General features: G+C 45.9%; 1 pseudogene across 1 annotated transcript; it reads left to right on the forward strand.

Moving 5' to 3' along the window:
• Positions 1-9,497: 9,497 nt before the first annotated feature.
• LOC311633854 (small ribosomal subunit protein uS5-like) lies at positions 9,498-10,178 on the forward strand (annotated as a pseudogene). The gene is made up of 2 exons: positions 9,498-9,536; positions 9,634-10,178. The product of its transcript is annotated as a small ribosomal subunit protein uS5-like (transcript).
• Positions 10,179-14,213: the final 4,035 nt, after the last annotated feature.

Below are 14,213 nucleotides of genomic sequence, written 5' to 3' on the forward strand. Positions count from 1 at the left end.
CAGCCTGGCAGCCGCTTCTCCAGGCCTGGCCACTCCCAGCCTGGCAGCCACTGCTCCGGGCCTGGCCGCACCAGACCCGGCTGCTCCGGGCCTGGCCGCTCCCAGCCTGGCAGCCACTGCTCCGGGCCTGGCCGCTCCCAGCCTGGCAGCCACTGCTCCGGGCCTGGCCGCACCAGACCCGGCTGCTCCGGGCCTGGCCGCTCCCAGCCTGGCAGCTGCTGCTCCGGGCCTGGCCGCTCCCAGCCTGGCAGCCGCTGCTCCGGGCCTGGCCGCACCAGACCCGGCTGCTCCGGGCCTGGCCGCTCCCAGCCTGGCAGCCGCTGCTCCGGGCCTGGCCGCACAAGACCCGGCTGCTCCGGGCCTGGCCACTCCCAGCCTGGCAGCTGCTGCTCCGGGCCTGGCCGCACCAGACCCGGCTGCTCTGGGCCTTGGCCAATTTATTTTAAAAAGAAGTTCAAAGGCAATTTATTGGAGAGAGAAAAAAATATTTTCTGTTATGGTTTAAATTCAGTGAAAAGCCATATGAAAAAAATTTATCTCCACTAAAATCTTACAACTTATACAAATATTAACTCAATGTGAATCGTAGATCTAAATATATAAACTATGAAAAATTAGGGGGGGGGGGGACATAGAAAAAAATCTTCCTGACCCTGGGTTAAGCAAAGAGTTCTTAGACATGACACCTAAAGCACATCCCTAAAGGAAAATAAATTTAATTTAGATTCCATAAATATTAAAACTTTTGCTCTGCAAATAACACTATTAGAAAATAAAAAGGTACAAATTAAAAAAAAAATCTGACAAAAGGATTATCCAAAATATATGACTTTCAAAAACTAAATTGTCATAAAAACAACTTCCTGGATTGATCAATTACACAAGAAAGTAGGAAGGACCAACACTCCATCAGACCAATCAACAGCCAGGCCAGTACTACCATCTTCCCCAGTTATAGACAACTTCCAATCCGCCAATAGAAATAGAAAGCCAGGATAGGAGGAGGGGCTTGCGTGGTCTCCATGGCAATCCCAGGGGATTGGAGTGAGGGAGAGGCTGCATGCCAGATCCAGATGCCCATATGGGGGTATTTGAGGGGGTTGGGAGGGAATTTATGGGGGGACAGGTGGGAATGAGTTAGAGGAGGAATAAGGGGCCAAGGAGGGCTTTATAAGCAGGCCAAGAGGTTTCAGGGAGGACAAGTGAGAGTCATCAGAGTCAGAGAGATTTGGGTGGACAGGATAGGGCCAAGAAAGACATGCTATAGGGATCTGCAAGGCAGTTACCGGTATAAAAAACAGGGAGGAGGTTATGGGAGATGTGAAAAGGGTTTCAAGGAACCGAGAGGAATTAGGGCATGGGGAAGGTTGGGCCTGGGAATTCTAGGAGAATGGAGATATTAAAGGGGATAGGAAGAGGTTAGAGAGATGTGATGGGAGTTAGATAGAGTTGGTAAGAGTTTTAAATGAAGAATTTACTGGAGCAAAGGAGAGATATTAGTGTGAAAAGGGATGAGATCATAGGGGATGGTAGAGTCCAGAAACCATATTAAGCCATAACCCACTCTCTTCACCCAGGCATTTGAAATTTTGCCTGGCAAGCCCCCCAAAGATTACATGTGCCTGTTGATTTTGGCCTGCTTATTGTGTTTTCCCATAGGCGTGATAGCCTTGATCTTCTCTATCCAGGTGAGAATCTGAGTCATGCCCTCCCTCCCTGAATCCTCCCCTCCCTCTTCCTCCTGGCCAGAATCCTGACTCGAATTCTTCCTTGTTTCTCTCTGTGGGTTCAGGTCCTCACCCTATGTCCATACAGTTCTACGGTTTACCTTTATACAATAATCCTCATAAGCCCATCTATTCCTATTCTATTTCTCCCTTCAAATCAGACAAGGCACAGCAACAAATGGAATGAACGAGCCTTGGCAGCTGAGACGTCCCACCAAGTCTTCTACATTGCAGTCTTGGGGATCGTTAAGGGATGCCTCGTCATGCTCATCATCTTGATTTTGTACATGACGGACTTATTTTCTCGGTAACTTCCTCTTCAATTCATGAACAAATCAACAAATATATACTACTCTGTTACTGACCTTGACTCTTACGTATCCAGTTGTGCCAAATGAGATTCTTACTCTTCCATATCTGGAGAGCCAAATGCTGTCAATCTGAGCCTGCAATGTGAGGTGCTTGTTAGGGAAGGAAGTGGTAGTGATGACCCGAATGGTGAGCCCAGGTGTTTTCCTGGGGTCATGTCTCATCACACCAAAGAATGAGCTCCACGGACCAGAAGATTTAAGCAAAAGTGTGGAAAATTTATTACAAGCAGATTCAGACTCCCCGCAAGAGGAGGGGGACCGAGTAATGGGCTGCCTGTTAAAGCCTTGTAGTCCAGGGTATACATTTGCCACAGCCTCTCTATGTCACCTGATTGACTCCCTCAGTTGTTCTTGCCCAGCAATAGACCCGCACTTTCCCTGTTTCTGTGTGTACTTTCTCTGTCCCTATGCTGAACTTTCTCTGTTTCTCTGTGCTCGTACACCTTGTTTATGCAGGCCCTCTCTTGGTTTCCCATGCCTCCCGCTTTGAGCCCAGAAACATTTTATTGTTTCTGCTTGGTTGGTTCGTGGTTAGGCTGCTCAAACTGCCAGGTCTGACCCTGCCTGTGTTCCACCTGCCTTTGTTTCCCACTGGACCCCTGCCCTATCTGCCTGCAGGGGTTTCAAGTTAACCCTCTCAGTAGTTCAAGAAGCCCAGTGGACCAGAGCTCAAAACCAACCCTGTGACCCTACCAAGGGATGGGGCCTGGGAGACAGGGTAGGGAATTGTTTCCCCAGGGCAGCATCCCCTCCTGCCGACATTCATGCGTTCATGCCAAAATTTATTCATGTTGACCAAGGGCCTTGACTGTGCTGCCTGACTCTGGAGACATAGCAGTTACTACTATGTTCCATTATCACCCCCACTAAACTTATAAGCTAGGGTGGAAGAGAGACTTATCACCAGATAGTGACAGTTCCAGCAGTCTAATCGCTAATGGGGGAAACTAAGGGAGGTGGGTAAACTAATCTGGTCTGCAAAGCAGCAAACCAGGAAGTCAAGCAGCTGCCAGTGAACTGATTAAAAAGTGATTCCCACTCTGATTGTAGACAGCTTCTATAACATGGAGGGACTGCCTTCTCCCCATGCCTCTCCGAAACCATGAAATTCGTAATTTAGTTATCATCCAACAAATACTTTCTGTGCACCTACAATGTACCAGGCACTGCACTAGGGACTAGAACCACAACAGAGAAGAAAAAAAATAAGACACATTTCTGAAGGAGCCTACATTTTAGTAGGGAAGAAAATCATAAATAACTATACTCTAAATAAGTGAGAGGATTACAGAGCATGAAAAATGCTATAGAGAAAAAATAAGGTCATAAATTAAAGCAGTGCCCACCACTCTTATGGTCTGTAACAAGTAAGTGCAGAAATTGCCAATAAGTGCTTTAAAACTTACAACAACTTGGCATTGTCATTACATCCAAGTATATGATCAAGAGACTTATCTTGTCAAATAGGGTATAGACCAAAGGATCAGTTCCTGAAACATTGGAGATATAAAAAATAAAATAAAATGGGTCCTACACCATAACCACAAACAGTTTGAGATGATTGGGAGGGAGCAATGAAACCTACCGGGTTTATTGTCTGGGGTGTCACTAGCAGCTATCACAAACTTGAAATCAGCCCTAGCCAGTTTGGTTCAATGGATAGAGCAACAGCCTGCAGACTGAAGGGTCGCAGGTTCAATTCTAGTCAAAGGCTCATGCCTGGATTTCAGGCTTGATACCTAGTAAGGGGCATGCAGGAGGTGGCCATCATCACTGATGTTTCCATCTCTCTCTTCCTCTCTGAAATCAATAAAAATAAAAATATATTTTTTAAAATTTCAAATCAGTAACTCTCAAAATAGTTTATTTCTCACTCACAGAACCTACCACTGTGGACATTTCTGGCGATCCACATATAAAAGCAGGGATCCAGACTCCTTCCACTTAGTTAATAATTACACCATCTCCTAAGGGCTCAGAGCCCAAGCAGAGAGTGAAGAAAGCACACTTGCTTCTTAAAATGACTGGCCCAAAAGTGAACCCTTATGCACTGTGGTGGGATGTCGAAAACAGTATGGAGGTTCCTCAAAAAATGAAAAATAGTAGTATCATATGCTCCAGCAACCCCACTTCTGGGCATATATCCATAGAAAATAAAATCACTGTCTCAAAGAGGTACCTATACTTCTGTTATCATTACAGCATTATTCACAATAGCCAAGATATGGGAAATTAAAACCTAAGTGCCTCACAATTACTATATGGATAGCCCAGCCAGTGTAGGTCAGTGGTTCAGCATTAACCTACGAACCCAGGAGGTCATGGTTCAATTCTTGGCCAGAGCATATGCCTCGGTTGTGGGCACAATCCCCAGTGTGGGTCGTGCAGGAGGCAGCCGATCAATGATTCTGTCTCATCGTTGATATTTCTATTTCCCTCTCCCTCTTTCTTCTACTCTGAAATCAATAAAAATCTATATTTTAAAAATAAATGGGTAAAAAATATGGAATATATACACAAAGGAATATGATTCAGCCATGAGAAATATGAAATCCTGCCATTTTGGCAACATAGATGGATCTTAAGGGTGTTATACTAAGTGAAATAAGTCAGAGAAGGACAAATACTGTGTGTTATCACTTAATTGTGGAATCATAGAAACAGAATGTAGAATGATGGTTGCCAAGGGCTAGAGGGTGGGATTAATGGGGACAAGCTGGTAAAAAGGTATAACCTTATAGTTATAAAATGAATAAGGTTTGAGATTCTAATGTATAACATGGTGAATATGATTAACAATACTGTACTGTATACTAAAATATGCTGAGAGTAGACCTTAAGCATTCTCACCAAAATAAAAAGTAACAAAATAAAAAGAAGTAACTATGTGAGAAGACAGACGTATTAATTAACTTGATTATGCTAATAATTTCACAACATATACATATATCAAATCACCCTGTTATACATTTTAAATATATATATTACAATTTCATTTGACAGTTGCACCATGGTAAAGCATGTGGGAATGGTTACAATTGTCTCATGGCATTAGGAGCTGGAAGGGCAGAGCTCCCTTAGTGTGTGATCTGGGGAAGGAGGTAAGAAAGAAGTCTGGGGAGGTGCAGCATAGCAGTCATTATATGGTTTGGGAACCATATTCTGGCTCAGAGATTGGTTCAACAGTAGGCATGTGAACCTTCCTGAGCCAATGAAACTTAAATAAATGGTCTCCAGATATTTATACTAAAGAGAAGCAGACTACTTTTCCATGTTAGCCTCTAAAACTACATCTTTCTCCATCACCTTGAAGGCTGCAGGGTAAGCCAGTTCTCAGCCAAGTGGAAGAGCCTGGGGTTCATCCATGTCCTATTGTTTTAGGAAGAGCCAAGAAAACAATAGGACGTGGATGAACAGGAGACTGGTTCCTCAACGTCGCTATTACCATCACCATGAGAATCACTGAACAGTCACTTGTGTTCAAGCACTGTTCATAGAGCTTAAGCATATTATCTCGTTTAAATGCCACAATACTGAAAAGTAGGTATTGTTTATTGTCCCCAACTCATAAATGAGAAACTGAAGCCAGAGTGATTGAGAGACTTGCCCAGACTCATCTGCCCGTGAATGGTGGAGTCAGGATTCAAACCCAGTCAGTCAGACTACAGAGGGTTTTGCTCATTCTGAGTGCCTTCCCATGTTTGAGCTGCTGAATCATACCTCACCTGCACCAGTTTGTTTTTTAAACAATGTGAACGCCAAGATATTTCTTATTTGGGAGGGAGGAAACTACTTGGAATTGGGTTTTCAGACATTCATAATCCAAAGAGATTTAGCTCTGAGTCCAGAGGAGGTAACCCAGCAAACCTGGGAAAAGCAGAGCAGGCTTTCCTGGGAGGGGAAATCTGAGGAGGAGGTAGTATTGAAGATAAGGAATAAGTGTTACTGAGAGAGGGGCACAGCAGGAATAAAATCCAGAAGTAGAAGGGAAGTACTGTAACCTGACAATCAAGGGGTCTGGGCTGCCCGTCACTACTTGAGCCACTTAGCAGAGACAGGGTTGGATCATGTATGAGCGTTTATTCCTATCCTGCCTGGGGGAGCAGCAGGTCAGCCACGGAAATCTGCTTTGCCCCCCACCATACACCTGCTGCTTATGTTCTGGGCTGTAAACATTGCACAGCTCTGCTGCCTGGAGGCAGGATGCCTTGGGACAGAGGGAGGTAGAGTAGGTCACTGAACAGTGGGTTGGAGTTTAGAGGGAGGTGGGGGTTCAAGCTCTGGCCAAGCATGCCCAGGCGTTGCACCTGTGCCCTGAGTTGCTGAAATAACCTTTGTAACCTTTGGGTTGTCATTGTAAATGTCCTAACTCCCTCTTATGGATTCTGAGTATAAATTTGCTGTAACACCTAAGGTCTGCACTGCAGTGCGGCCTTTCCCCAGTAGAATGCATCAACTGTAGTCACTGGCCAGTTTAATAAAGGCTCATAAATGTTGATCTCTGTCTCTGGTGGTTGTCTCTTGCGGGTTGCCCCATAACACTCATATGGGGTAGAAGACAAAGACTGCATGGGGAAGTAGCCAAAAGGGTATGCCAAGTGGACTGTTTACAGATAATGCAGACTGGCAATATGCAAAGGGCTGGAGGCTCTGCTTTCAGGAACAGGGTTATTCATCTTTCCATACTAGGCAGCTCCTGGATATGGAGGATGGGCTGCATTTCCAGGTGAGCTCCCAGGTGCTGCCTGCAATGACAGCCAGGTTAGATGTGTCTTCTCTAATCAGAATCAAACAACTATGGTTCACAGCATGATTAATGATTCTTACAATTATAGCTGGTCCCCAATATTACATTTCTGCCCCTATCAGTACTGCCCCAATGAGAACACTGCTTTCCTCTCTGGAAAGATTTTAACCTGTGGATAAGTTTCCTCCACTCTTCCTCAGTATCTTTCCCACCTGCCCCTGCTATGCTTCAACATTGTCATCACCTTCTTTGGCTTCCTGCCCCAGCCTCAGTCTCCTTCTCTTATCCATCCTCCACAGAACAACCAGATTGTTCTTTCCTACTCTTTAAAAACTTTAAATTTAAAAAAATGGGACAGAATGCAAGAAGGCTGTTAAGACTTCTGGGATTCTACAGGATGAGACAATAGAGTTACCAATGCACAAACAAACAATATTCTTCAAGAAAAGGGGCCATTGACTGCAAAGGCACATAGAGGAAAGGCCACTAGAAGGCACAGAAATAAAGTGGTCAAATGCAAGCCAGGAAGAGAACCATCACCAAAAATCAAAACCTGTAGAACCTTGATCTTGAGCTTTTCAGCTTCCAAATCTGGAACTCCTGAGAGCCAGGGTCCATCCTATTGTACAGGCACACATGGAGTAGTGATCACAGCCTACTTATTTAGTCCCTCCTCTGGTTCCTCATTGGCTGAGTACTATGGGGTCACCTGTTTCCTCATTTGTCCCCTAGGTCTTGCTGTCTCCCATTGGACCATTTAAAATACTGGGCCGAGACCTTTCTAGCTGCCTCCACTCCCCAGTCTAGCTGAGGCAGGCACCTCCAGGATTTCCACCATGAGGTTGGCCCCTGTGCACAGTTGTTTCTCTTCCCTCCTCCCTACATTCTGTTTGCCCTGGGGAAATTCAGTAAATTCCATCAAAAGCCAACCATGCTGGAGATAGTCACAAAGATCCATTTTTTACAAATTCCCACTTTTTCTTACACTAATTGATCCTATCTCCATTAGCTGTGTTAAAACCTGTTGGCTTTCTTAAGAGGAAGGAAGAGGGCGAATCTATACAGGTTCCTCCATTACCAGCTTCAGAGCAATTGGAGTGGTGAGAAGCACATCACAGGATCCCATCCATTTCTCCTCCAGTTGGTCCATCATCCTTGCTCTGATCATGTCTGTCTAACTGTCTACCACATCACCACATCCCCTCAAGGAGCTTGGCTCTAAATTCTTTTAGGGGAAAGGGCTGTCACATCACTTCTGAAGCTACTTCCATGCTGAGGAGGAGGCGGATATTCTCTTTCAGAGCCAAGAGATCTTGCTCTCTGTCAGAGGGATAATGCCTGGACATGGAAGGAGGTGGTCTTCCCTGAGTGTGAGTAGGGTTTATAACCTGATGAAGATAAACATAAAATTTCAAAAGTTAGAACAGCAAGAATTACAACAAATGGTCCGGTGGAAGGAACAAAACATACAAAAAACAAAACAACAAGCATTTCAATTTTAATAATTCCCTATTGAAATATAATTTTTCTCCCTAAAATCACCCTTATTTTTATTAAAGAATCAAATTAAGATGAATTTATCTATTGTATTAAGTCTAGTTTCAATTTAGCCTTATCTGCAAAACACAAGAAGATTAGCAATTGACCATCTTTGCTGGAATTTCATGATTGTGTCTCATTGTGCCCCTCACGGCAGAAAAGCCAAGCCATCCAGCTGCCGTCAGGCCTGCCTGCAATATCTGCGAATTCTTCACCAAGATCTATACCTGTAGTGGCGCCACCAGGACCCAAACCCCAAGCCTCAAGGCTCACCATAAATATGGCTCAGTGGTTGAATGTCGACCTATGAAGTGGCTACAGTCCTCCGCTCTACCAGCTGAGCTATCGAAGGGAGCACGAATGTCGACCTATGAACCAAGAGGCCATGGTTCAATTCCTGGTCAGGGCACATGCCCATGTTGTGGGGCATGCAGGAGGCAGCTGATCAATGATTCTCTCTCATCATTGATGTTTTTATCTCTCCCTCCCTCTCCCTTCCTCTCTGAAATCAATAAAAATATATTTTTTAATTTAAATATGAAACTGACATTTGACCCAGTGATCCCACTTCTAGGAATATATCCCAAGAATCCCAAAACACCAATCAGAAAGAATGTATGCACCACTATGATCATAGCAATTCAATGTGCAATAGCTAAGATCTGGAAAGAGCCCAAGTGCCCATCAGTAGATGAGTGGATAAAAAAAGTTGTGGTACATTTATGCCATGGAATGATATGCAGCAGTAAAAAAGAAAAATCTCTTACCCCTTGAGACAGCATGGAAGGATGTGGGGAGTATCATGCTAAGTGCAATAAGCCAGTTAGAGAAAGACAAGTATCACATGATCTCACTCATATATGTAATCTAAGTTGAGAAGGCTTACCCCTATGTAAAACTACTGTTTGGAATTTTCTGCTATTTTTTAGATGGCCTCTTATTCTAATAATAATAATAATAATAATAATAATAATAACTTTGCTTTTGCCCTAATTGGTTTGGCTCAGTGGATAGAGCTTCTTCTCCAAGAAAACACCAAATGCAGATGACACCAGTGCTACAGGAAGGCCTGGAATTCCAGGGGCCTTGGAATGGGAGGCTGCAGTAACTTCCATGGAGGATTTGGCAGCAGCATCCAAGGCCAAGGTCATGGTGGGGGTCAAGACTGGGCTGAGGCCATGCAGCTAGCAGAGGCATGAACAAGAACTAGGAGTGGATTCCTGTCACCAAGCTGGGTCACCTGGTTAAGAACATGAAGATCAAATCCCTGGAGAATATCTGTATCTTCTCCCTGCGCACCCAAGAATCTGAGATTATTGACTTTTCTCCTGGGGGCATCACTCAAGGATGAGGTTTTGAAATATATGCCCCTGCAAAAGCAGACACACTAGCCAGAGGACCCGGTTCCAGTGGTCCAAGGAAGTAGCCACTGTATCTGTGGAGTCATCATCCTGATCAAGCTCTCCATTGTCCCTGTGCAGTGAGGCTACTGGAGGAACAAGATCGGCAAGCCCCACACCATCCCGCTTACAAGATGACCAGCTGCTGTAGGTCTATGCTAGTGTGCCTCATCTCTGCCCCAGAACTATTGGCATCATCTCAGCCCCTGTGCCCAAGAAGCTGCAACTGATGGCCAGTATTGACAACTGCTATACCTCGGCCAGGGGCTACACTGCTATCCCGGGCTACTTTGCCAAAGCCACCTTTGCTACCATCTCTTAGACCTACAGCTATCTCACCCAGACTCCTGAAAAGAAACTGTGTATCAGGAATTCACCAACCCTCTTGTAAAGACCCACATAACTTTAAAAAATATTTTTATTGTCAAACCCAGTTTGGCTCAGTGGATAGAGCGTCAGCCTGGGGACTGAAAGGTCCCGGGTTCGATTCCGGTCAAGGGCATGTACCTTGGATGCGGGCACATCCCCGGTAGGGAGTGTGCAGGAGGCAGCTGATCGATGATTCTCTCTCATCGATGTTTCTAACTCTCTATCCCTCTCCCTTCGTCTCTGTAAAAAATCAATAAAATATATTTTTAAAAATATTTTTATTGATCTCAGAGAGGAAGGGAGAGGGAGAGGGAGATAGAAATATCAATGATGAGAGAGAATCATTGATCTTGCACACTCCACACTCCACACTCCACACTGGAAATCGAGCCTGAATCCAGGCATATGCCCTGACCAGGAATCGAAACCTGACCTCCAGGTTCTTAGGTCAGCTCTCAATCACTGAGCCACACCAGCTGGGCCAGAATTTTTGGTTTAGGTGTGTAGTAGTCCTCAGTGACTTGCCAGATACTGATCACATAATTTAAAACTGTATATCCAAGAAGCAAGTGGATCCAATAAGAATTCATTTAAACAATTTATGGTAATTTTTTTAAAAAGGTTTCATCCCCCCAAAGTAGTGTTCTATAGACTGAACTTCTTAAACTTCAATATGTAACAAATCACTGACAGATTTTGTCAAAATTCAGGTTTTGATTCAGTAAATCCCGGGGTTAAGGGACAAGGGATTCTGAATTTCTAGCTGGGAATGTTGACCTTGAACATCTGCTAGGTTTAGAGACAAAAATAAATTTTCAAAATATATTGAACAAACTGAATACAATGGGGTACAAACATGACTTACGTTTTTTGTCCTGTGAGTAAAATGTCAATCTCACTTTTTGCATCAGACTTTTTGGGGATAGAGAAGACCCCTCCTCTCAGAGGAGAGGAGATAAGCCACTGCAACTTGTCCAACAACAACAGCTTGATATAACAGTGATTTCTCGGACATAAAGAGTCTCTAAAAAAAAAGGAGTCTCTGCTTACAGAATGTATTAGGTTTCAATCAGAGAGGCTGAACCACTAGAAGAGATATATTAGACTAGAGGCCCAGTGCACAAAATTCATGCACAGGGGAGGGGGGCATCCCTCGACCCAGCCTGCACCCTTTCCAATCTGGAACCCCTCAGGGGATGTCTGACTGCTGGTTTAGGCCCTATCCCCCATAGGCAATCAGACATCCGTCTCACAATCCAGGACTGCTGGCTCCCAACTGCTCACCTGCCTGCCTGCCTGATTGCCCCTAACCACTTCTGCCTGCCAGCCTAATCACCCCCTAAACACTCCCTGCCAGCCTGATTGATACCTAACTGCTCTCCCCTGCTGGCCTGATTCCCACAATTGCCCTCCCCTGCTGGCCATCTTGTGACCACATGGGAGCAGCCATCTTGTGCAAGGGCCTTACAATCAATTTGCATATTACCTCTTTATTATATAGGATGACAAATAGATGAAAGATAGGTGATAGATAGGTAAATAGATGATAGATAGATCTATCAGGGGTTTAACTTTGTGCAATTAGTGGTTGTTAAGCAGTCCCTAAGATTGTCTCAGTGTCTAATACTCACACTCAAAGTGCACAGGGCAGGCAGTTAGGAAGAGAGGACAGATGTAAAGTGGGGTAAAGCTAGGACACGCTGCCAAAACCAGTTTGGCTCAGTGGATAGAGCGTCAGCCCGCGGACTGAAAGGTCCCAGGTTCGATTCCAGTCAAGGGCATGTACCTTGGTTGCAGGCACATCCCCAGTGGGGGTGTGCAGGAGGCAGCTGATCAATGTTTCTCTCTCATCAATGTTTCTAACTCTCTATCCCTCTCTCTTCCTCTCTGTGAAAAATCAATAAAATATATTAATAATAATTTTTTAAAAAGCAAGAACATGCTGGAACAAACTTGCCTCTACCCTTGGTGGTATGAGCATTTACAGGAAAAGCTGGCATCCTTCATCATGGAGCTAAACACACACATAGCCAAGGAGTTGAAGTTGAAGGAAGATCCAGGAGAAGGTGGAATAATTGCTGGCCTGGTTGCTGCTCTATGCAAAAATATAGATCACACAATTTGTAGATCACAACCTGTGCAATCTACAAAATAGAAGCTGCTTTATTCTGACCTACAAATCTGGTCCAAGAATCTTTTGGCCCATCCTAATGGACACATACAGAGAAGGTAATTCCATGATATATAATAGTTCATTCAGCCTAGTCAAGCTAACCAAGCCAACACACAGAGACTGCAGGAGAGTGGTGAAATGGTAAGTGGTTGCTGGGGAGATGGTCACATGACCAGCTCTGCTCTCTCTCTCTCTCTTAGGTATGTTACATGATGTGTCTAAAAACCCCTGGGTGGCTTTTATTTTTTTTAGAGTTGGGGGATGGGGTACTTACCTCTTATTTGGCTTTAACTTTTCCTCTAAAACATACAGAAACATTTTACGTATTATATTAGTGGCCTGGTGTCCCTCAGCCCAGTCTGTACCCGCTCCAATCTGAGAGCCCTCGAAGGATTGTCCTACTGCCAGTTTACAGGGATCGGGTCTAAACCGGCAATCGGACATCCGTCTTGCAATCTGGGACTGCTGACTCCTAACTGCTCACCTGCCTGCCTGCCTGATTGCCCCTAACCACTCTTCCTGCCAGCCTGCTCGTCCTCAACTGCCCCCCATGGCCAGTCTGCTCGCTCTCAAATGCCTTCCCACCAGCCTGATCATGCCCAACTGCCTGCTCCCCCTCCCTCGCCATGCCAGTGTGCTCACCCCCAACTGCCTCCCCTCCACTGGCCTGCTTACTCCCAACTGCCCCTCTGCTGGCCTGCTCACTCCAAACTGCCCCCACCACTGTCCTGAACACCTCCAACTGACCCCCACTGACAGCTTGCTCATCCCCAACTGGCCCCCCTGCTGGTCTGCTCACCCCCATTGACCTGATTACCCACAACTGCCATCCCATCCTGGCCTGATCACTCACAACTGCCCTCCCCTCTTGGCCTCTAATCACCTTTACCTCAGCCCGCCACCATGGCTTTGTCTAGAAAATGTCTGGAAGGTCTCCTGGAAAGTCTCTCAGTCTAATTAGCATATTACCCTTTTATTAGTATAGATAGAGGTCTGGTGGATGGGTGGGGCTGGTTGGTTTGCCCTGAAGTGTGTCCCGGATTAGAGTGGGGGTTCCCTTAGAGCAGGGGTCTTCAAACTACGGCCCGCGGGCCACATGTGGCCTGCAGAGGAGTCTGATCCTGCCCGACAGGTTTTTTGGGCAGTGACCACAGCCCAGGTGTTACAGTAGGGATTAGTAGTTCATATAGTCCAGCCCTCCAGCTCTCTGAGGGACCGTGATCTGGCCCCCACTTTAAAAAGTTTGAGGACCCCTGCCTTAGAGTGTGGGGCAGCCTGGTGAGGGGCCTGTGGTGATTTTCAGGCCGGCCATGCCCCCATGCAGTGAGGGTCCCTGCTGAGGGGGTGTGGCCAGCATGGGTGAGGGGATGAAGGCCATTTTCAGGCTGGCCACAGCCCCTTTAGGGAGGGTGGGGGGGTCACTGCTGGGATGCCTGGCCAGCCTGGGTGAGGGGCTAATGGCTGTTTGCAGGCTGGCCAAGCCCCCTGGTGACCCAGACTCCCAGCCCCTCTTTTTTTTTTTCCCCCAGTGCCTCGTTGAGCAGAGGCCAGGGCGGGCAGAAAGCTTGGCTTCCTCCATCACCAAGGGAAACCCAAGCCTCCTGCTCCCTCCAGCTCCGTGGCTGCCACCATCTTTGTTGGGTTAATCTGCATACTCACTCCTGATTGGCTGGTTGACATAGCAGAGGGATGGTCAATTTGCATGTTTCTCTTTTATTAGTGTAGATCAGGGGTCCTCAAACTTTTTAAAGTGGGGGCCAGATCACGGTCCCTCAGAGAGCTGGAGGGCCGGACTATATGAACTACTAATTCCTACTGTAACACCTCGGCTGCGCTCACTGCCCAAAAAACCTGGCGGGCCGGATCAGACTCCTCTGCGGGCCACAT

Source organism: Pipistrellus hanaki (assembly GCF_964339955.1).
Source record: "Pipistrellus hanaki genome assembly, chromosome: 15".
Classification (NCBI taxonomy): domain Eukaryota; kingdom Metazoa; phylum Chordata; class Mammalia; order Chiroptera; family Vespertilionidae; genus Pipistrellus; species Pipistrellus hanaki.